We start from the raw sequence: 25636 nt of genomic DNA, 5'->3' as shown, positions 1-25636 counted from the left end.
CATCCACGTTTATCCCCCTTCGCCCCCGTGCATCCACGTTTATCCCCGTTCATCCCAGTGCATCCACGTTTATCCCCGTTCACCCCCGTGCATCCACGTTTATCCCTGTGCATCCACGTTTATCCCCCTTCAACCCCGTACCTCCACGTTTATCCCCGTGCATCCACGTTTATCCCCGTGCATCCACGTTTATCCCAGTGCATCCACATGTATCCCCGTGTATCCCCGTGCATCCACGTTCATCCCCGTGCATCTACATTTATCCCCGTTCACCCCGTGCATCCACGTTTATCTACGTGCATCCACGTTTCCCCCCCTTCGCCCCGTGCATCCACGTTTATCCCCGTTCATCCCAGTGCATCCACGTTTATCCCCGTTCACCCCCGTGCATCCACGTTTATCTACGTGCATCCACGTTTATCCCCCTTCGCCCCGTGCATCCACGTTTATCCCCGTTCATCCCAGTGCATCCACGTTTATCCCCGTTCACCCCCGTGCATCCACGTTTATCCCTGTGCATCCACGTTTATCCCCCTTCAACCCCGTACCTCCACGTTTATCCCAGTGCATCCACGTTTATCCCCGTACATCCACGTTTATCCCCGTACATCCACGTGTATCCCCGTGCATCCACGTTCATCCCCGTGCATCCACGTTTATCCCTGTTCACCCCCGTGCATCCACGTTTATCTACGTGCATCCACGTTTACCCCCTTCAGCCCCGTGCATCCACGTTTATCCCTGTTTATCCCTGTTCATCCCTGTGCATCCACGTTTATCCCCTTCACCCCCGTGCATCCACGTTTATCCCTGTGCATCCACGTTTATCCCTGTTCATCCCAGTGCATCCACGTTTATCCCCCTTCAACCCCGTACATCCACGTTTATCCCTGTTCATCCCCGTGCCTCCACGTTTATCCCCCTTCACCCCCGTGCATCCACATTTATCCCCGTGCATCCCTGTTTATCCCCCTTTACCTCTGTGCATCCACGTTTATCCCCGTGCCTCCACGTTTATCCCCCTTCACCCCGTGCATCCATGTTTATCCCCGTGCATCCACGTTAATCTCCCTTCACCCCCGTGCATCCACGTTCATCCCCGTTCATCCCCGTTTATCCACGTGTAGCCACCTTTATTCCCGTGCATCCACGTTTATCCCCCTTCACCCCAGTGCATCCACGTTTATCCCCCTTCATCCCCGTGCAGCACGTTTATCCCCGTGCATCCACGTTTATCCCTATGCAGCCACGTTTATCCCTGTGCAGCCACGTTTATCCCCGTTTATCCCTGTGCAGCCACGTTTATCCCCGTTTATCCCTGTGCAACCACGTTTATCCCCGTGCAGCCACGTTTAATCTGTTATAAGGGGATCTGTCACACGGAGAGAAGACACTGTTTGGATTCCTCTGTTTGAATCTGTTACATTTTTCGTATTAAATTGATCCGCGGAAAATAAAACTCCCACGTTTCTCTCACGTATTTATTTCCAATCACTACTAATAACAGCAAAGACTATGGCCAATGTTTAGTAAGCAAGGCTATGCCGTGAGATGCCTTCCACGCCGTCTTCTGCGTGGGTGGGGGGGCAACTCACGGGCCACTAACAGGTCAGGTTTTTAGGATATCCTGAAAACCTGACCTGTTGGTGGCCCCTGGTCTATACAATTCACGGTAATTGCCATGTGCTATGTGCTAGTCACTGTACTGTACTTTCCACTCTTAACAAGAGGCGTGAAGATACCGTTAACCAACCCACCTGGGGGGGGGGGGGGGGGACACGGCTAATATTCTGCTATTCCGCTGAGCGGTTTTAAAGGTTTTACTACAAATATTCCAGGTGATTCTGTAGCGGGAGGATGTGAAGACGAAGCGCGTGGGGTTCTCAAAAACTTATTTCAAAACCACAATTATTTTGTTGGTTAAAACACATACATCGCGCGTTAAATGTAACATGTGTGGAAAAGGAAATAAAGAAACGTTTATTAACCCCTTCAGTGCCCTAATGGCGTACGGTGAACGTCGAGAAAAGTGCCACGCTATGTGGAGACATCACCCTTTGCTGAGCGCACCACACAGAAAGAGGGGGCCCCCTGCCCGTCACCCAACAGCTGGAACTCAGAACGGATCATGTGATTACTCCGAAGAGCAGTCACGTGGTCAGGAAGTAACAGAGGGTCAGTGGCCACGGAGGTGGCACGACCCTCTGGCACTGAAATGGTTAAAGGGGAAGCTCCTCCTTTTCTTTTATTTCCTCAGCCCTCGTTTTTTACAGGGTGAGAACCAGACCCCCCCTCCCCCCCAGGAAAACACCCCTCTTATTATCAGCTTCAGGGACCCCCTAGTTCCAGAGATACTTCTCAGGGAAAATACCAGGTTTAAATCTCCCTCAGGGGAAACAAAATGGCAGCCACATCTTGGCCCAATAGGAAGCTGCAACATCATCAGTTGTGGCTTCCTATTGGATGGCCATTTAAATCCCCTTTAATACTAGGAAATATTACGGGTAACTTCACCAGTTAGTATCTCAGGAAACAGGGGCTGTAGAGAGGAAAAAATTGGGGTTCAGTTCTGGAGGTGCATATGTATACTGTTGTGCGCTCTGGAGTATGATGGCAAAGAGTCTTATCTTCTATGTTAGCTTGCCGTGAGGGGATGGGTAGTCAGGAGTCCTTGGCCTAGCACTTAGGTAAGGTTCTCGAGGTACGGTATGAACCTCCAGATCAGCAGTGCAGTTGATGGCGTAGCAGCGGTACACGCGGCGTCTCGCTTCCATCGGCGGTGCGGACTCCTATACTCCCACGGTCGGTCCTCCTGGGCCGCAATGGAGCAGCGGAGGAAGACAATCCGGAGCAACAACGAAAAGCATTGGCATTGAACAGCACCCAGATGCAGAAGACAGTAATCTCCACGGAAAACCTCCCACGCGTGTCTTCTGCATGTCCCACGCGTGTCTTCTGCATGTCCCACGCGTGTCTTCTGCATGTCCCACGCGTGTCTTCTGCATGTCCCACACGTGTCTTCTGCATGTCCCACACGTGTCTTCTGCATGTCCCACACGTGTCTTCTGCATGTCCCACACGTGTCTTCTGCATGTCCCACACGTGTCTTCTGCATGTCCCAATAAAGCCATTTTTCACATCTGTTCATCTGGGTGCTTTTCGTTGTTGCTCCGGATTTTCTTCCTCAGCTGCTCGATTCAGTTCTGGAGGTAAAGGACCCGGTTCCAAGCAAGCAAACAGTTCTGTGAGGTAAAGGACCCGGTTCCGAGCAAGCAAACAGTTCTGTGAGGTAAAGGACCCGGTTCCGAGCAAGCAAACAGTTCTGTGAGGTAAAGGACCCGGTTCCGAGCAAGCAAACAGTTCTGTGAGGTAAAGGACCCGGTTCCGAGCAAGCAAACAGTTCTGTGAGGTAAAGGACCCGGGTTCCAAGCAAACAGTTCTGTGAGGTAAAGGACCCGGTTCTGAGCAAGCAAACAGTTCTGTGAGGTAAAGGACCCGGTTCCAAGCAAGCAAACAGTTCTGTGAGGTAAAGGACCCGGTTCCGAGCAAGCAAACAGTTCTGTGAGGTAAAGGACCCGGTTCTGAGCAAGCAAACAGTTCTGTGAGGTAAAGGACCCGGTTCCGAGCAAGCAAACAGTTCTGTGAGGTAAAGGACCCGGTTCCGAGCAAGCAAACAGTTCTGTGAGGTAAAGGACCCGGTTCCGAGCAAGCAAACAGTTCTGTGAGGTAAAGGACCCGGGTTCCGAGCAAACAGTTCTGTGAGGTAAAGGACCCGGGTTCCGAGCAAACAGTTCTGTGAGGTAAAGGACCCGGGTTCCGAGCAAACAGTTCTGTGAGGTAAAGGACCCGGTTCCAAGCAAACAGTTCTGTGAGGTAAAGGACCCGGTTCCGAGCAAGCAAACAGTTCTGTGAGGTAAAGGACCCGGTTCCGAGCAAGCAAACAGTTCTGTGAGGTAAAGAACCCGGTTCCGAGCAAACAGTTCTGTGAGGTAAAGGAACCGGTTCCGAGCAAACAGTTCTGTGAGGTAAAGGAACCGGTTCCGAGCAAACAGTTCTGTGAGGTAAAGAACCCGGTTCCAAGCAAACAGTTCTGTGAGGTAAAGGACCCGGGTTCCAAGCAAACAGTTCTGTGAGGTAAAGGACCCGGGTTCCAAGCAAACAGTTCTGTGAGGTAAAGGACCCGGTTCCAAGCAAACAGTTCTGTGAGGTAAAGGACCCGGTTCCGAGCAAGCAAACAGTTCTGTGAGGTAAAGGACCCGGTTCCGAGCAAGCAAACAGTTCTGTGAGGTAAAGAACCCGGTTCCGAGCAAACAGTTCTGTGAGGTAAAGGAACCGGTTCCGAGCAAACAGTTCTGTGAGGTAAAGGAACCGGTTCCGAGCAAACAGTTCTGTGAGGTAAAGAACCCGGTTCCGAGCAAACAGTTCTGTGAGGTAAAGGAACCGGTTCCGAGCAAACAGTTCTGTGAGGTAAAGGACCCGGTTCCGAGCAAACAGTTCTGTGAGGTAAAGGACCCGGTTCTGAGCAAGCAAACAGTTCTGTGAGGTAAAGGACCCGGTTCCGAGCAAGCAAACAGTTCTGTGAGGTAAAGGACCCGGTTCCGAGCAAGCAAACAGTTCTGTGAGGTAAAGGACCCGGTTCCGAGCAAGCAAACAGTTCTGTGAGGTAAAGGACCCGGTTCCGAGCAAACAGTTCTGTGAGGTAAAGGACCCGGTTCCGAGCAAGCAGTTCTGTGAGGTAAAGGACCCGGTTCGTTAGGGGGGATTTGCTCCTTTAAAACAGCAATCGATTTTATTTTTAACACTGATTTGAACCGGAGGCCTCTATGCGTCTGATCCACAGCGCACTGACCCCTCCGATCACTGAATACGCGTGTCCACCAGCAAGAATACTCACCCGTGGACACACAATGGTGCAGCGAAGGTTAAAAAAATGATAATAATTTTGTGAAAGGTTGATGCTTTAATAAAAGAAGCCATGTTTAAATGAAATATAAAAGTGATGACAAACTTCTCCAGACTTTCTCTGTGATAAATTATGCATTTAATCTCCTGGACATTTCCATCAAAAGATTTTATAATACCTGTGAAACACACACGACATATATACCAGTGCAATCCTGCATCCTTACTTCCCATGTGCAAAAGGACAAAACACAGCTAACGTTTGTCTTCATTTCTTCCTGCAGAACTCACGTATTAGTCTGGAATCCTGGTCGTACATAGAAGTGCTGAGCAGCTGCTGCTTCCAGAGCTGGCACAGGGCCTTCCGCTCGCCTTCCGCTCGCCTTCCGCTCGCCTTCCTGTGAGTATGATTACCGGCCTTACCTTTCTGTTATCTCCCGTTGGCAGCTGCTGCTTTTTGTGATGTGTTTCTTTGGCCTTTACTTATTAAGCAGGACATGGCAAACCACTCCCTTTAATACACTTATTCCAAGAATTAATAAAAGATCTAAAGACATGTACAGTAAGGCAGGGGTGTGCAAACTAAGGGGTGCAACACTTTCTATGGGGGGCTCCGAACCGATCCCTGCACTTACAGAGGCCGTGGGAGAGCGCGTGGCCTCTGTAACTGCCTCTTACCTTCTCTCTGGCTTCTCCTCCGGCATCTTCTGAGCGACCACACGTAGCAATAACAACGCAGTGTAAATTGGTGACATGACAATACAACGTCACATGACGCCGTGACATTGCAGAAAGAGAGTTTTTTTTCCCGGAGAGCAGGTAAGAGGGCGTGGGAGCACAACATAAAAAGTGTGTGTACCTCTGGTGTAAGGTACAGGGCTGATTGCAGGATTTGTTGGGGGAAATTGATTTCATTTGGATTTCTTCAACTGATTTAAATGTGTTACCTGCACAGGGTGCCGTCCTAGCATTCCCATACTGTTATCACACAGTGTAACTAGCATTCCCATACTGTTATCTCACAGTGTAACTAGCATTCCCATACTGTTATCACACAGTGTAACTAGCATTCCCATACTGTTATCACACAGTGTAACTAGCATTCCCATACTGTTATCACACAGTGTAACTAGCATTCCCATACTGTTATCACACAATGTAACTAGCATTCCTATACTGTTATCACACAATGTAACTAGCATTCCCATACTGTTATCACACAATGTAACTAGCATTCCTATACTGTTATCACACAATGTAACTAGCATTCCCATACTGTTATCTCACACTGTAACTAGCATTCCCATACTGTTATCACACACTGTAACTAGCATTCCCATACTGTTATCACACAATGTAACTAGCATTCCCATACTGTTATCACACAATGTAACTAGCATTCCCATACTGTTATCACACAATGTAACTAGCATTCCCATACTGTTATCACACAATGTAACTAGCATTCCCATACTGTTATCACACAATGTAACTAGCATTCCCATACTGTTATCACACAATGTAACTAGCATTCCCATACTGTTATCACACAATGTAACTAGCATTCCCATACTGTTATCACACAATGTAACTAGCATTCCCATACTGTTATCACACAATGTAACTAGCATTCCCATACTGTTATCACACAGTGTAACTAGCATTCCCATACTGTTATCACACACTGTAACTAGCATTCCCATACTGTTATCACACAATGTAACTAGCATTCCCATACTGTTATCACACAATGTAACTAGCATTCCCATACTGTTATCACACAATGTAACTAGCATTCCCATACTGTTATCACACAATGTAACTAGCATTCCCATACTGTTATCACACAATGTAACTAGCATTCCCATACTGTTATCACACAATGTAACTAGCATTCCCATACTGTTATCACACAATGTAACTAGCATTCCCATACTGTTATCACACAATGTAACTAGCATTCCTATACTGTTATCACACAATGTAACTAGCATTCCCATACTGTTATCAAACAATGTAACTAGCATTCCCATACTGTTATCACACAATGTAACTAGCATTCCCATACTGTTATCACACAATGTAACTAGCATTCCCATACTGTTATCACACAATGTAACTAGCATTCCCATACTGTTATCACACAATGTAACTAGCATTCCCATACTGTTATCACACAATGTAACTAGCATTCCCATACTGTTATCACACAATGTTACTAGCATTCCCATACTGTTATCACACAATGTAACTAGCATTCCCATACTGTTATCACACAATGTAACTAGCATTCCCATACTGTTATCACACAATGTAACTAGCATTCCTATACTGTTATCACACAATGTAACTAGCATTCCCATACTGTTATCACAGAATGTAACTAGCATTACTATACTGTTATCGCACACTGTAACTAGCATTCCCATACTGTTATCACACAATGTAACTAGCATTCCCATACTGTTATCACACAGTGTAACTAGCATTCCCATACTGTTATCACACAGTGTAACTAGCATTCCCATACTGTTATCACACAATGTAACTAGCATTCCCATACTGTTATCACACACTGTAACTAGCATTCCTATACATTTATCACACAATGTAACTAGCATTCCCATACTGTTATCACACAATGTAACTAGCATTCCCATACTGTTATCACACAATGTAACTAGCATTCCCATACTGTTATCACACAATGTAACTAGCATTCCCATACTGTTATCACACAATGCAACTAGCATTCCCATACTGTTATCACACAATGTAACTAGCATTCCCATACTGTTATCACACAGTGTAACTAGCATTCCCATACTGTTATCACACAGTGTAACTAGCATTCCCATACTGTTATCACACAATGTAACTAGCATTCCCATACTGTTATCACACAATGTAACTAGCATTCCCATACTGTTATCACACAATGTAACTAGCATTCCCATACTGTTATCACAGAATGTAACTAGCATTCCCATACTGTTATCACACAATGTAACTAGCATTCCTATACTGTTATCACACAATGTAACTAGCATTCCCATACTGTTATCACACAATGTAACTAGCATTCCCATACTGTTATCACACACTGTAACTAGCATTCCCATACTGTTATCACACAGTGTAACTAGCATTCCCATACTGTTATCACACAGTGTAACTAGCATTCCCATACTGTTATCACACAGTGTAACTAGCATTCCCATACTGTTATCACACAATGTAACTAGCATTCCCATACTGTTATCTCACAATGTAACTAGCATTCCCATACTGTTATCACACACTGTAACTAGCATTCCCATACTGTTATCACACAATGTAACTAGCATTCCCATACTGTTATCACACAATGTAACTAGCATTCCCATACTGTTATCACACACTGTAACTAGCATTCCCATACTGTTATCACACAGTGTAACTAGCATTCCCATACTGTTATCACACAGTGTAACTAGCATTCCCATACTGTTATCACACAGTGTAACTAGCATTCCCATACTGTTATCACACAATGTAACTAGCATTCCCATACTGTTTTCACACAATGTAACTAGCATTCCCATACTGTTATCTCACAGTGTAATTAGCATTCCCATACTGTTATCACACAATGTAACTAGCATTCCCATACTGTTATCACACAATGTAACTAGCATTCCCATACTGTTATCACACAGTGTAACTAGCATTCCCATACTGTTATCACACAATATAACTAGCATTCCCATACTGTTATCACACAGTGTAACTAGCATTCCCATACTGTTATCACACACTGTAACTAGCATTCCCATACTGTTATCACACACTGTAACTAGCATTCCCATACTGTTATCACACAATGTAACTAGCATTCCCATACTGTTATCACACAATGTAACTAGCATTCCCATACTGTTATCACACAATGTAACTAGCATTCCCATACTGTTATCACACAATGTAACTAGCATTCCCATACTGTTATCACACAATGTAACTAGCATTCCCATACTGTTATCACACAATGTAACTAGCATTCCCATACTGTTATCACACAATGTAACTAGCATTCCCATACTGTTATCACACAATGTAACTAGCATTCCTATACTGTTATCACACAATGTAACTAGCATTCCCATACTGTTATCACAGAATGTAACTAGCATTACTATACTGTTATCGCACACTGTAACTAGCATTCCCATACTGTTATCACACAATGTAACTAGCATTCCCATACTGTTATCACACAATGTAACTAGCATTACTATACTGTTATCGCACACTGTAACTAGCATTCCCATACTGTTATCACACAATGTAACTAGCATTCCCATACTGTTATCACACAGTGTAACTAGCATTCCCATACTGTTATCACACAGTGTAACTAGCATTCCCATACTGTTATCACACAATGTAACTAGCATTCCCATACTGTTATCACACACTGTAACTAGCATTCCTATACATTTATCACACAATGTAACTAGCATTCCCATACTGTTATCACACAATGTAACTAGCATTCCCATACTGTTATCACACAATGTAACTAGCATTCCCATACTGTTATCACACAATGTAACTAGCATTCCCATACTGTTATCACACAATGCAACTAGCATTCCCATACTGTTATCACACAATGTAACTAGCATTCCCATACTGTTATCACACAGTGTAACTAGCATTCCCATACTGTTATCACACAGTGTAACTAGCATTCCCATACTGTTATCACACAATGTAACTAGCATTCCCATACTGTTATCACACAATGTAACTAGCATTCCCATACTGTTATCACACAATGTAACTAGCATTCCCATACTGTTATCACAGAATGTAACTAGCATTCCCATACTGTTATCACACAATGTAACTAGCATTCCTATACTGTTATCACACAATGTAACTAGCATTCCCATACTGTTATCACACAATGTAACTAGCATTCCCATACTGTTATCACACAATGTAACTAGCATTCCCATACTGTTATCACACACTGTAACTAGCATTCCCATACTGTTATCACACAGTGTAACTAGCATTCCCATACTGTTATCACACAGTGTAACTAGCATTCCCATACTGTTATCACACACTGTAACTAGCATTCCCATACTGTTATCACACAATGTAACTAGCATTCCCATACTGTTATCTCACAATGTAACTAGCATTCCCATACTGTTATCACACAATGTAACTAGCATTCCCATACTGTTATCACACAATGTAACTAGCATTCCCATACTGTTATCACACAATGTAACTAGCATTCCCATACTGTTATCACACAATGTAACTAGCATTCCCATACTGTTATCACACAATGTAACTAGCATTCCCATACTGTTATCACACAATGTAACTAGCATTCCCATACTGTTATCACACAATGTAACTAGCATTCCCATACTGTTATCACACAATGTAACTAGCATTCCCATACTGTTATCACACAATGTAACTAGCATTCCCATACTGTTATCACACAATGTAACTAGCATTCCCATACTGTTATCACACAGTGTAACTAGCATTCCCATACTGTTATCACACACTGTAACTAGCATTCCCATACTGTTATCACACAATGTAACTAGCATTCCCATACTGTTATCACACAATGTAACTAGCATTCCCATACTGTTATCACACAATGTAACTAGCATTCCCATACTGTTATCACACAATGTAACTAGCATTCCCATACTGTTATCACACAATGTAACTAGCATTCCCATACTGTTATCACACAATGTAACTAGCATTCCCATACTGTTATCACACAATGTAACTAGCATTCCCATACTGTTATCACACAATGTAACTAGCATTCCTATACTGTTATCACACAATGTAACTAGCATTCCCATACTGTTATCAAACAATGTAACTAGCATTCCCATACTGTTATCACACAATGTAACTAGCATTCCCATACTGTTATCACACAATGTAACTAGCATTCCCATACTGTTATCACACAATGTAACTAGCATTCCCATACTGTTATCACACAATGTAACTAGCATTCCCATACTGTTATCACACAATGTAACTAGCATTCCCATACTGTTATCACACAATGTAACTAGCATTCCCATACTGTTATCACACAATGTAACTAGCATTCCCATACTGTTATCACACAATGTAACTAGCATTCCCATACTGTTATCACACAATGTAACTAGCATTCCCATACTGTTATCACACAATGTAACTAGCATTCCCATACTGTTATCACACAATGTAACTAGCATTCCCATACTGTTATCACAGAATGTAACTAGCATTACTATACTGTTATCGCACACTGTAACTAGCATTCCCATACTGTTATCACACAATGTAACTAGCATTCCCATACTGTTATCACACAATGTAACTAGCATTACTATACTGTTATCGCACACTGTAACTAGCATTCCCATACTGTTATCACACAATGTAACTAGCATTCCCATACTGTTATCACACAGTGTAACTAGCATTCCCATACTGTTATCACACAGTGTAACTAGCATTCCCATACTGTTATCACACAATGTAACTAGCATTCCCATACTGTTATCACACACTGTAACTAGCATTCCTATACATTTATCACACAATGTAACTAGCATTCCCATACTGTTATCACACAATGTAACTAGCATTCCCATACTGTTATCACACAATGTAACTAGCATTCCCATACTGTTATCACACAATGTAACTAGCATTCCCATACTGTTATCACACAATGCAACTAGCATTCCCATACTGTTATCACACAATGTAACTAGCATTCCCATACTGTTATCACACAGTGTAACTAGCATTCCCATACTGTTATCACACAGTGTAACTAGCATTCCCATACTGTTATCACACAATGTAACTAGCATTCCCATACTGTTATCACACAATGTAACTAGCATTCCCATACTGTTATCACACAATGTAACTAGCATTCCCATACTGTTATCACAGAATGTAACTAGCATTCCCATACTGTTATCACACAATGTAACTAGCATTCCTATACTGTTATCACACAATGTAACTAGCATTCCCATACTGTTATCACACAATGTAACTAGCATTCCCATACTGTTATCACACAATGTAACTAGCATTCCCATACTGTTATCACACACTGTAACTAGCATTCCCATACTGTTATCACACAGTGTAACTAGCATTCCCATACTGTTATCACACAGTGTAACTAGCATTCCCATACTGTTATCACACACTGTAACTAGCATTCCCATACTGTTATCACACAATGTAACTAGCATTCCCATACTGTTATCTCACAATGTAACTAGCATTCCCATACTGTTATCACACACTGTAACTAGCATTCCCATACTGTTATCACACAATGTAACTAGCATTCCCATACTGTTATCACACAATGTAACTAGCATTCCCATACTGTTATCACACACTGTAACTAGCATTCCCATACTGTTATCACACAGTGTAACTAGCATTCCCATACTGTTATCACACAGTGTAACTAGCATTCCCATACTGTTATCACACAGTGTAACTAGCATTCCCATACTGTTATCACACAATGTAACTAGCATTCCCATACTGTTTTCACACAATGTAACTAGCATTCCCATACTGTTATCTCACAGTGTAATTAGCATTCCCATACTGTTATCACACAATGTAACTAGCATTCCCATACTGTTATCACACAATGTAACTAGCATTCCCATACTGTTATCACACAGTGTAACTAGCATTCCCATACTGTTATCACACAATATAACTAGCATTCCCATACTGTTATCACACAGTGTAACTAGCATTCCCATACTGTTATCACACATTGTAACTAGCATTCCCATACTGTTATCACACACTGTAACTAGCATTCCCATACTGTTATCACACAATGTAACTAGCATTCCCATACTGTTATCACAGAATGTAACTAGCATTACTATACTGTTATCGCACACTGTAACTAGCATTCCCATACTGTTATCACACAATGTAACTAGCATTCCCATACTGTTATCACACAATGTAACTAGCATTACTATACTGTTATCGCACACTGTAACTAGCATTCCCATACTGTTATCACACAATGTAACTAGCATTCCCATACTGTTATCACACAGTGTAACTAGCATTCCCATACTGTTATCACACAGTGTAACTAGCATTCCCATACTGTTATCACACAATGTAACTAGCATTCCCATACTGTTATCACACACTGTAACTAGCATTCCTATACATTTATCACACAATGTAACTAGCATTCCCATACTGTTATCACACAATGTAACTAGCATTCCCATACTGTTATCACACAATGTAACTAGCATTCCCATACTGTTATCACACAATGTAACTAGCATTCCCATACTGTTATCACACAATGCAACTAGCATTCCCATACTGTTATCACACAATGTAACTAGCATTCCCATACTGTTATCACACAGTGTAACTAGCATTCCCATACTGTTATCACACAGTGTAACTAGCATTCCCATACTGTTATCACACAATGTAACTAGCATTCCCATACTGTTATCACACAATGTAACTAGCATTCCCATACTGTTATCACACAATGTAACTAGCATTCCCATACTGTTATCACAGAATGTAACTAGCATTCCCATACTGTTATCACACAATGTAACTAGCATTCCTATACTGTTATCACACAATGTAACTAGCATTCCCATACTGTTATCACACAATGTAACTAGCATTCCCATACTGTTATCACACAATGTAACTAGCATTCCCATACTGTTATCACACACTGTAACTAGCATTCCCATACTGTTATCACACAGTGTAACTAGCATTCCCATACTGTTATCACACAGTGTAACTAGCATTCCCATACTGTTATCACACACTGTAACTAGCATTCCCATACTGTTATCACACAATGTAACTAGCATTCCCATACTGTTATCTCACAATGTAACTAGCATTCCCATACTGTTATCACACACTGTAACTAGCATTCCCATACTGTTATCACACAATGTAACTAGCATTCCCATACTGTTATCACACAATGTAACTAGCATTCCCATACTGTTATCACACACTGTAACTAGCATTCCCATACTGTTATCACACAGTGTAACTAGCATTCCCATACTGTTATCACACAGTGTAACTAGCATTCCCATACTGTTATCACACAGTGTAACTAGCATTCCCATACTGTTATCACACAATGTAACTAGCATTCCCATACTGTTTTCACACAATGTAACTAGCATTCCCATACTGTTATCTCACAGTGTAATTAGCATTCCCATACTGTTATCACACAATGTAACTAGCATTCCCATACTGTTATCACACAATGTAACTAGCATTCCCATACTGTTATCACACAGTGTAACTAGCATTCCCATACTGTTATCACACAATATAACTAGCATTCCCATACTGTTATCACACAGTGTAACTAGCATTCCCATACTGTTATCACACACTGTAACTAGCATTCCCATACTGTTATCACACACTGTAACTAGCATTCCCATACTGTTATCACTCAATGTAACTAGCATTCCCATACTGTTATCACACAATGTAACTAGCATTCCCATACTGTTATCACACAATGTAACTAGCATTCCCATACTGTTATCACACAATGTAACTAGCATTCCCATACTGTTATCACACAATGTAACTAGCATTCCCATACTGTTATCACACAATGTAACTAGCATTCCCATACTGTTATCACACAATGTAACTAGCATTCCCATACTGTTATCACACAATGTAACTAGCATTCCTATACTGTTATCACACAATGTAACTAGCATTCCCATACTGTTATCACAGAATGTAACTAGCATTACTATACTGTTATCGCACACTGTAACTAGCATTCCCATACTGTTATCACACAATGTAACTAGCATTCCCATACTGTTATCACACAATGTAACTAGCATTACTATACTGTTATCGCACACTGTAACTAGCATTCCCATACTGTTATCGCACAATGTAACTAGCATTCCCATACTGTTATCACACAGTGTAACTAGCATTCCCATACTGTTATCACACAGTGTAACTAGCATTCCCATACTGTTATCACACAATGTAACTAGCATTCCCATACTGTTATCACACACTGTAACTAGCATTCCTATACATTTATCACACAATGTAACTAGCATTCCCATACTGTTATCACACAATGTAACTAGCATTCCCATACTGTTATCACACAATGTAACTAGCATTCCCATACTGTTATCACACAATGTAACTAGCATTCCCATACTGTTATCACACAATGCAACTAGCATTCCCATACTGTTATCACACAATGTAACTAGCATTCCCATACTGTTATCACACAGTGTAACTAGCATTCCCATACTGTTATCACACAGTGTAACTAGCATTCCCATACTGTTATCACACAATGTAACTAGCATTCCCATACTGTTATCACACAATGTAACTAGCATTCCCATACTGTTATCACAGAATGTAACTAGCATTCCCATACTGTTATCACACAATGTAACTAGCATTCCTATACTGTTATCACACAATGTAACTAGCATTCCCATACTGTTATCACACAATGTAACTAGCATTCCCATACTGTTATCACACAATGTAACTAGCATTCCCATACTGTTATCACACACTGTAACTAGCATTCCCATACTGTTATCACACAGTGTAACTAGCATTCCCATACTGTTATCACACAGTGTAACTAGCATTCCCATACTGTTATCACACACTGTAACTAGCATTCCCATACTGTTATCACACAATGTAACTAGCATTCCCATACTGTTATCTCACAATGTAACTAGCATTCCCATACTGTTATCACACAATGTAACTAGCATTCCCATACTGTTATCACACAATGTAACTAGCATTCCCATACTGTTATCACACAATGTAACTAGCATTCCCATACTGTTATCACACAATGTAACTAGCATTCCCATACTGTTATCACACAATGTAACTAGCATTCCCATACTGTTATCACACAATGTAACTAGCATTCCCATACTGTTATCACACAATGTAACTAGCATTCCCATACTGTTATCACACAATGTAACTAGCATTCCCATACTGTTATCACACAATGTAACTAGCATTCCCATACTGTTATCACACAATGTAACTAGCATTCCCATACTGTTATCACACAGTGTAACTAGCATTCCCATACTGTTATCACACACTGTAACTAGCATTCCCATACTGTTATCACACAATGTAACTAGCATTCCCATACTGTTATCACACAATATAACTAGCATTCCCATACTGTTATCACACAGTGTAACTAGCATTCCCATACTGTTATCACACATTGTAACTAGCATTCCCATACTGTTATCACACACTGTAACTAGCATTCCCATACTGTTATCACACACTGTAACTAGCATTCCCATACTGTTATCACACAATGTAACTAGCATTCCCATACTGTTATCACACAATGTAACTAGCATTCCCATACTGTTATCACACAATGTAACTAGCATTCCCATACTGTTATCACACACTGTAACTAGCATTCCCATACTGTTATCACACACTGTAACTAGCATTCCCATACTGTTATCACACACTGTAACTAGCAGTCCCATACTGTTATCACACAATGTAACTAGCATTCCTATACTGTTATCACACAATGTAACTAGCATTCCCATACTGTTATCACACACTGTAACTAGCATTCCCATACTGTTATCACACAATGTAACTAGCATTCCCATACTGTTATCACACAATGTAACTAGCATTCCCATACTGTTATCACACAATGTAACTAGCATTCCCATACTGTTATCACACACTGTAACTAGCATTCCCATACTGTAATCACACACTGTAACTAGCATTCCCATACTGTTATCACACAATGTAACTAGCATTCCCATACTGTTATCACACAGTGTAACTAGCATTCCCATACTGTTATCACACAGTGTAACTAGCATTCCCATACTGTTATCACACAATGTAACTAGCATTCCCATACTGTTATCACACAATGTAACTAGCATTCCCATACTGTTATCACACAATGTAACTTGCATTCCCATACTGTTATCACACAATGTAACTAGCATTCCCATACTGTTATCACACACTGTATCTAGCATTCCCATACTGTTATCACACACTGTAACTAGCATTCCCATACTGTTATCACACACTGTAACTAGCATTCCCATACTGTTATCACACAGTGTAACTAGCATTCCCATACTGTTATCACACAGTGTAACTAGCATTCCCATACTGTTATCACACAGTGTAACTAGCATTCCCATACTGTTATCACACAGTGTAACTAGCATTCCCATACTGTTATCACACAGTGTAACTAGCATTCCCATACTGTTATCACACAGTGTAACTAGCATTCCCATACTGTTATCACACAGTGTAACTAGCATTCCCATACTGTTATCACACAATGTAACTAGCATTCCGATACTGTTATCACACACTGTATCTAGCATTCCCATACTGTTATCACACAATGTAACTAGCATTCCCATACTGTTATCACACAGTGTAACTAGCATTCCCACACTGTTATCACACAATGTAACTAGCATTCCCATACTGTTATCACACAATGCAACTAGCATTCCCATACTGTTATCACACAATGTAACTAGCATTCCCATACTGTTATCACACAGTGTAACTAGCATTCCCATACTGTTATCACACAGTGTAACTAGCATTCCCATACTGTTATCACACAATGTAACTAGCATTCCCATACTGTTATCACACAATGCAACTAGCATTCCCATACTGTTATCACACAATGTAACTAGCATTCCCATACTGTTATCACACAGTGTAACTAGCATTCCCATACTGTTATCACACAGTGTAACTAGCATTCCCATACTGTTATCACACAGTGTAACTAGCATTCCCATACTGTTATCACACAATGTAACTAGCATTCCCATACTGTTATCACACAATGTAACTAGCATTCCCATACTGTTATCACACAATGTAACTAGCATTCCCATACTGTTATCACACAATTTAACTAGCATTCCCATACTGTTATCACACAGTGTAACTAGCATTTCTATACAGTTATCACACCATGTAACAGCATTCCCATACTGTTATCACACAATGTAACTAGCATTCCCATACTGTTATCACACAGTGTAACTAGCATTCCTATACTGTTATCACACAGTGTAACTAGCATTCCTATACTGTTATCACACAGTGTAACTAGCATTCCCATACTGTTATCACACAGTGTAACTAGCATTCCCATACTGTTATCACACAATGTAACTAGCATTCCCATACTGTTATCACACAATGTAACTAGCATTCCCATACTGTTATCACACACTGTATCTAGCATTCCCATACTGTTATCACACAGTGTAACTAGCATTCCCATTCTGTTATCACACAGTGTAACTAGCATTCCCATACTGTTATCACACAATGTAACTAGCATTCCCATACTGTTATCACACAATGTAACTAGCATTCCCATACTGTTATCACACACTGTAACTAGCATTCCCATACTGTTATCACACAATGTAACTAGCATTCCTATACTGTTATCACACAGTGTAACTAGCATTCCGTGTGAAACTAGCATTCCCATACTGTTATCTCACAATGTAACTAGCATTCCCATACTGTTATCACACAATGTAACTAGCAGTCCCATACTGTTATCACACACTGTAACTAGCATTCCCATACTGTTATCACACAATGTAACTAGCATTCCCATACTGTTATCACACAATGTAACTAGCATTCCCATACTGTTATCACACACTGTAACTAGCATTCCCATACTGTTATCACACACTGTAACTAGCATTCCTATACTGTTATCACACACTGTAACTAGCATTCCCATACTGTTATCACACAATGTAACTAGCATTCCCATACTGTTATCACACAATGTAACTAGCATTCCCATACTGTTATCACACACTGTAACTAGCATTCCCATACTGTTATCTCACAATGTAACTAGCATTCCCATACTGTTATCACACAATGTAACTAGCATTCCCATACTGTTATCACACAGTGTAACTAGCATTCCCATACTGTTATCACACAATATAACTAGCATTCCCATACTGTTATCACACAGTGTAACTAGCATTCCCATACTGTTATCACACATTGTAACTAGCATTCCCATACTGTTATCACACACTGTAACTAGCATTCCCATACTGTTATCACACACTGTAACTAGCATTCCCATACTGTTATCACACAATGTAACTAGCATTCCCATACTGTTATCACACAATGTAACTAGCATTCCCATACTGTTATCACACAATGTAACTAGCATTCCCATACTGTTATCACACACTGTAACTAGCATTCCCATACTGTTATCACACACTGTAACTAGCATTCCCATACTGTTATCACACACTGTAACTAGCAGTCCCATACTGTTATCACACAATGTAACTAGCATTCCTATACTGTTATCACACAATGTAACTAGCATTCCCATACTGTTATCACACACTGTAACTAGCATTCCCATACTGTTATCACACAATGTAACTAGCATTCCCATACTGTTATCACACAATGTAACTAGCATTCCCATACTGTTATCACACAATGTAACTAGCATTCCCATACTGTTATCACACACTGTAACTAGCATTCCCATACTGTAATCACACAATGTAACTAGCATTCCCATACTGTTATCACACAATGTAACTAGCATTCCCATACTGTTATCACACAGTGTAACTAGCATTCCCATACTGTTATCACACAGTGTAACTAGCATTCCCATACTGTTATCACACAATGTAACTAGCATTCCCATACTGTTATCACACAATGTAACTAGCATTCCCATACTGTTATCACACAATGTAACTTGCATTCCCATACTGTTATCACACAATGTAACTAGCATTCCCATACTGTTATCACACACTGTATCTAGCATTCCCATACTGTTATCACACACTGTAACTAGCATTCCCATACTGTTATCACACACTGTAACTAGCATTCCCATACTGTTATCACACAGTGTAACTAGCATTCCCATACTGTTATCACACAGTGTAACTAGCATTCCCATACTGTTATCACACAGTGTAACTAGCATTCCCATACTGTTATCACACAGTGTAACTAGCATTCCCATACTGTTATCACACAGTGTAACTAGCATTCCCATACTGTTATCACACAGTGTAACTAGCATTCCCATACTGTTATCACACAATGTAACTAGCATTCCCATACTGTTATCACACAATGTAACTAGCATTCCGATACTGTTATCACACACTGTATCTAGCATTCCCATACTGTTATCACACAATGTAACTAGCATTCCCATACTGTTATCACACAGTGTAACTAGCATTCCCACACTGTTATCACACAATGTAACTAGCATTCCCATACTGTTATCACACAATGCAACTAGCATTCCCATACTGTTATCACACAATGTAACTAGCATTCCCATACTGTTATCACACAGTGTAACTAGCATTCCCATACTGTTATCACACAGTGTAACTAGCATTCCCATACTGTTATCACACAATGTAACTAGCATTCCCATACTGTTATCACACAATGCAACTAGCATTCCCATACTGTTATCACACAATGTAACTAGCATTCCCATACTGTTATCACACAGTGTAACTAGCATTCCCATACTGTTATCACACAGTGTAACTAGCATTCCCATACTGTTATCACACAATGTAACTAGCATTCCCATACTGTTATCACACAATGTAACTAGCATTCCCATACTGTTATCACACAATGTAACTAGCATTCCCATACTGTTATCACACAATGTAACTAGCATTTCCATACTGTTATCACACAGTGTAACTAGCATTTCTATACAGTTATCACACCATGTAACAGCATTCCCATACTGTTATCACACAATGTAACTAGCATTCCCATACTGTTATCACACAGTGTAACTAGCATTCCTATACTGTTATCACACAGTGTAACTAGCATTCCTATACTGTTATCACACAATGTAACTAGCATTCCCACACTGTTATCACACAGTGTAACTAGCATTCCCATACTGTTATCACACAGTGTAACTAGCATTCCCATACTGTTATCACACAATGTAACTAGCATTCCCATACTGTTATCACACAATGTAACTACCATTCCCATACTGTTATCACACACTGTATCTAGCATTCCCATACTGTTATCACACAGTGTAACTAGCATTCCCATTCTGTTATCACACAGTGTAACTAGCATTCCCATACTGTTATCACACAATGTAACTAGCATTCCCATACTGTTATCACACAATGTAACTAGCATTCCCATACTGTTATCACACACTGTAACTAGCATTCCCATACTGTTATCACACAATGTAACTAGCATTCCTATACTGTTATCACACAGTGTAACTAGCATTCCGTGTGAAACTAGCATTCCCATACTGTTATCTCACAATGTAACTAGCATTCCCATACTGTTATCACACAATGTAACTAGCAGTCCCATACTGTTATCACACACTGTAACTAGCATTCCCATACTGTTATCACACAATGTAACTAGCATTCCCATACTGTTATCACACAATGTAACTAGCATTCCCATACTGTTATCACACACTGTAACTAGCATTCCCATACTGTTATCACACACTGTAACTAGCATTCCTATACTGTTATCACACACTGTAACTAGCATTCCCATACTGTTATCACACAATGTAACTAGCATTCCCATACTGTTATCACACAATGTAACTAGCATTCCCATACTGTTATCACACACTGTAACTAGCATTCCCATACTGTTATCTCACAATGTAACTAGCATTCCCATACTGTTATCACACAATGTAACTAGCATTCCCATACTGTTATCACACAATGTAACTAGCATTCCCATACTGTTATCACACACTGTAACTTGCATTCCCATACTGTTATCTCACAGTGTAACTAGCATTCCCATACTGTTATCACACAGTGTAACTAGCATTCCTATACAGTTATCACACCATGTAACAGCATTCCCATACTGTTATCACACAATGTAACTAGCATTCCCATACTGTTATCACACAATGTAACTAGCATTCCCATACTGTTATCACACAATGTAACTAGCATTCCTATACTGTTATCACACACTGTAACTAGCATTCCCATACTGTTATCACACAATGTAACTAGCATTCCCATACTGTTATCACACACTGTAACTAGCATTCCCATACTGTTATCACACACTGTAACTAGCATTCCTATACTGTTATCACACACTGTAACTAGCATTCCCATACTGTTATCACACAGTGTAACTAGCATTCCCATACTGTTATCACACATTGTAACTAGCATTCCCATACTGTTATCACACACTGTAACTAGCATTCCTATACTGTTATCACACACTGTAACTAGCATTCCCATACTGTTATCACACACTGTAACTAGCATTCCCATACTGTTATCACACACTGTAACTAGCATTCCCATACTGTTATCACACACTGTAACTAGCATTCCCATACTGTTATCACACACTGTAACTAGCATTCCCATACTGTTATCACACAGTGTAACTAGCATTCCCATACTGTTATCACACATTGTAACTAGCATTCCCATACTGTTATCACACACTGTAACTAGCATTCCCATACTGTTATCACACAATGTAACTAGCATTCCCATACTGTTATCACACAATGTAACTAGCATTCCCACACTGTTATCACACAGTGTAACTAGCATTCCCATACTGTTATCACACAGTGTAACTAGCATTCCCATACTGTTATCACACAATGTAACTAGCATTCCCATACTGTTATCACACAGTGTAACTAGCATTCCCATACTGTTATCACACACTGTATCTAGCATTCCCATACTGTTATCACACAGTGTAACTAGCATTCCTATTCTGTTATCACACAGTGTAACTAGCATTCCCATACTGTTATCACACAGTGTAACTAGCATTCCTATACTGTTATCACACAGTGTAACTAGCATTCCGTGTGAAACTAGCATTCCCATACTGTTACCTCACAATGTAACTAGCATTCCCATACTGTTATCTCACAATGTAACTAGCATTCCCATACTGTTATCACACAATGTAACTAGCAGTCCCATACTGTTATCACACACTGTAACTAGCATTCCCATACTGTTATCACACAATGTAACTAGCATTCCCATACTGTTATCACACAATGTAACTAGCATTCCCATACTGTTATCACACACTGTAACTAGCATTCCCATACTGTTATCACACACTGTAACTAGCATTCCTATACTGTTATCACACACTGTAACTAGCATTCCCATACTGTTATCACACAATGTAACTAACATTCCCATACTGTTATCACACAATGTAACTAGCATTCCCATACTGTTATCACACACTGTAACTAGCATTCCCATACTGTTATCTCACAATGTAACTAGCTCACAATGTAACTAGCATTCCCATACTGTTATCACACAATGTAACTAGCATTCCCATACTGTTATCACACAATGTAACTAGCATTCCCATACTGTTATCACACACTGTAACTAGCATTCCCATACTGTTATCTCACAGTGTAACTAGCATTCCCATACTGTTATCACACAATGTAACTAGCATTCCTATACAGTTATCACACCATGTAACAGCATTCCCATACTGTTATCACACAATGTAACTAGCATTCCCATACTGTTATCACACACTGTAACTAGCATTCCCATACTGTTATCACACACTGTAACTAGCATTCCCATACTGTTATCACACAATGTAACTAGCGTTCCCATACTGTTATCACACAGTGTAACTAGCATTCCCATACTGTTATCAAACAGTGTAACTAGCATTCCCATACTGTTATCACACAATGTAACTAGCATTCCCATACTGTTATCACACAATGTAACTAGCATTCCCATACTGTTATCACACAATGTAACTAGCATTCCCATACTGTTATCACACAATGTAACTAGCATTCCCACACTGTTATCACACACTGTAACTAGTATTCCCATACTGTTATCACACAATGTAACTAGCATTCCCATACTGTTATCACACAATGTAACTAGCATTCCTATACTGTTATCACACACTGTAACTAGCATTCCCATACTGTTATAACACAATGTAACTAGCATTCCCACACTGTTATCACACAGTGTAACTAGCATTCCCATACTGTTATCACACAATGTAACTAGCATTCCTACTGTATACTGTTATCACACAATGTAACTAGCATTCCCATACTGTTATCACACAATGTAACTAGCATTCCCATACTGTTATCACACAATGTAACTAGCATTCCCATACTGTTATCACACACTGTATCTAGCATTCCCATACTGTTATCACACAGTGTAACTAGCATTCCTATTCTGTTATCACACAGTGTAACAGCATTCCCATACTGTTATCACACAGTGTAACTAGCATTCCCATACTGTTATCACACAATGTAACTAGCATTCCCATACTGTTATCACACACTGTAACTAGCATTCCCATACTGTTATCACACAATGTAACTAGCATTCCTATACTGTTATCACACAGTGTAACTAGCATTCCGTGTGAAACTAGCATTCCCATACTGTTACCTCACAATTTAACTAGCATTCCCATACTGTTATCTCACAATGTAACTAGCATTCCCATACTGTTATCACACAATGTAACTAGCAGTCCCATACTGTTATCACACACTGTAACTAGCATTCCCATACTGTTATCACACAATGTAACTAGCACTCCCATACTGTTATCACACAATGTAACTAGCATTCCCATACTGTTATCACACACTGTAACTAGCATTCCCATACTGTTATCACACATTGTAACTAGCATTCCTATACTGTTATCACACACTGTAACTAGCATTCCCATACTGTTATCACACAATGTAACTAACATTCCCATACTGTTATCACACAATGTAACTAGCATTCCCATACTGTTATCACACACTGTAACTAGCATTCCCATACTGTTATCTCACAATGTAACTAGCATTCCCATACTGTTATCACACAATGTAACTAGCATTCCCACACTGTTATCACACAATGTAACTAGCATTCCCATACTGTTATCACACACTGTAACTAGCATTCCCATACTGTTATCTCACAGTGTAACTAGCATTCCCATACTGTTATCACACAATGTAACTAGCATTCCTATACAGTTATCACACCATGTAACAGCATTCCCATACTGTTATCACACAATGTAACTAGCATTCCCATACTGTTATCACACACTGTAACTAGCATTCCCATACTGTTATCACACAATGTAACTAGCATTCCCATACTGTTATCACACAGTGTAACTAGCATTCCCATACTGTTATCACACAGTGTAACTAGCATTCCCATACTGTTATCACACAATGTAACTAGCATTCCCATACTGTTATCACACAATGTAACTAGCATTCCCATACTGTTATCACACAATGTAACTAGCATTCCCATACTGTTATCACACAATGTAACTAGCATTCCCACACTGTTATCACACACTGTAACTAGTATTCCCATACTGTTATCACACAATGTAACTAGCATTCCCATAC

At 40.4% G+C, this 25636-nt stretch overlaps 1 protein-coding gene across 8 annotated transcripts in view; it reads left to right on the top strand.

Moving 5' to 3' along the window:
* The window catches only part of CALD1 (caldesmon 1), a 255486-nt gene that overhangs the window by 79262 nt on the left and 150588 nt on the right, over positions 1–25636 (top strand). For 7 of the 8 annotated variants that reach the window (XR_012801944.1, XM_075603039.1, XM_075603037.1 and 4 more), the window contains exon 3: positions 5187–5302. The exons of the other annotated variant lie outside the window; for it this stretch is intronic. The gene's annotated coding sequence lies outside the window, so the exon portion shown is untranslated. The remainder of the gene's footprint in view (positions 1–5186; positions 5303–25636) is intronic. 8 annotated transcript variants of the gene reach the window in all.

Source organism: Ascaphus truei, chromosome 5, assembly GCF_040206685.1.
Source record: "Ascaphus truei isolate aAscTru1 chromosome 5, aAscTru1.hap1, whole genome shotgun sequence".
In the NCBI taxonomy this organism is placed as follows: Eukaryota; Metazoa; Chordata; class Amphibia; order Anura; family Ascaphidae; genus Ascaphus; species Ascaphus truei.
Note: the sequence above shows the minus strand (reverse complement) of the source record. Positions and strands in the feature narration are given on the sequence as shown.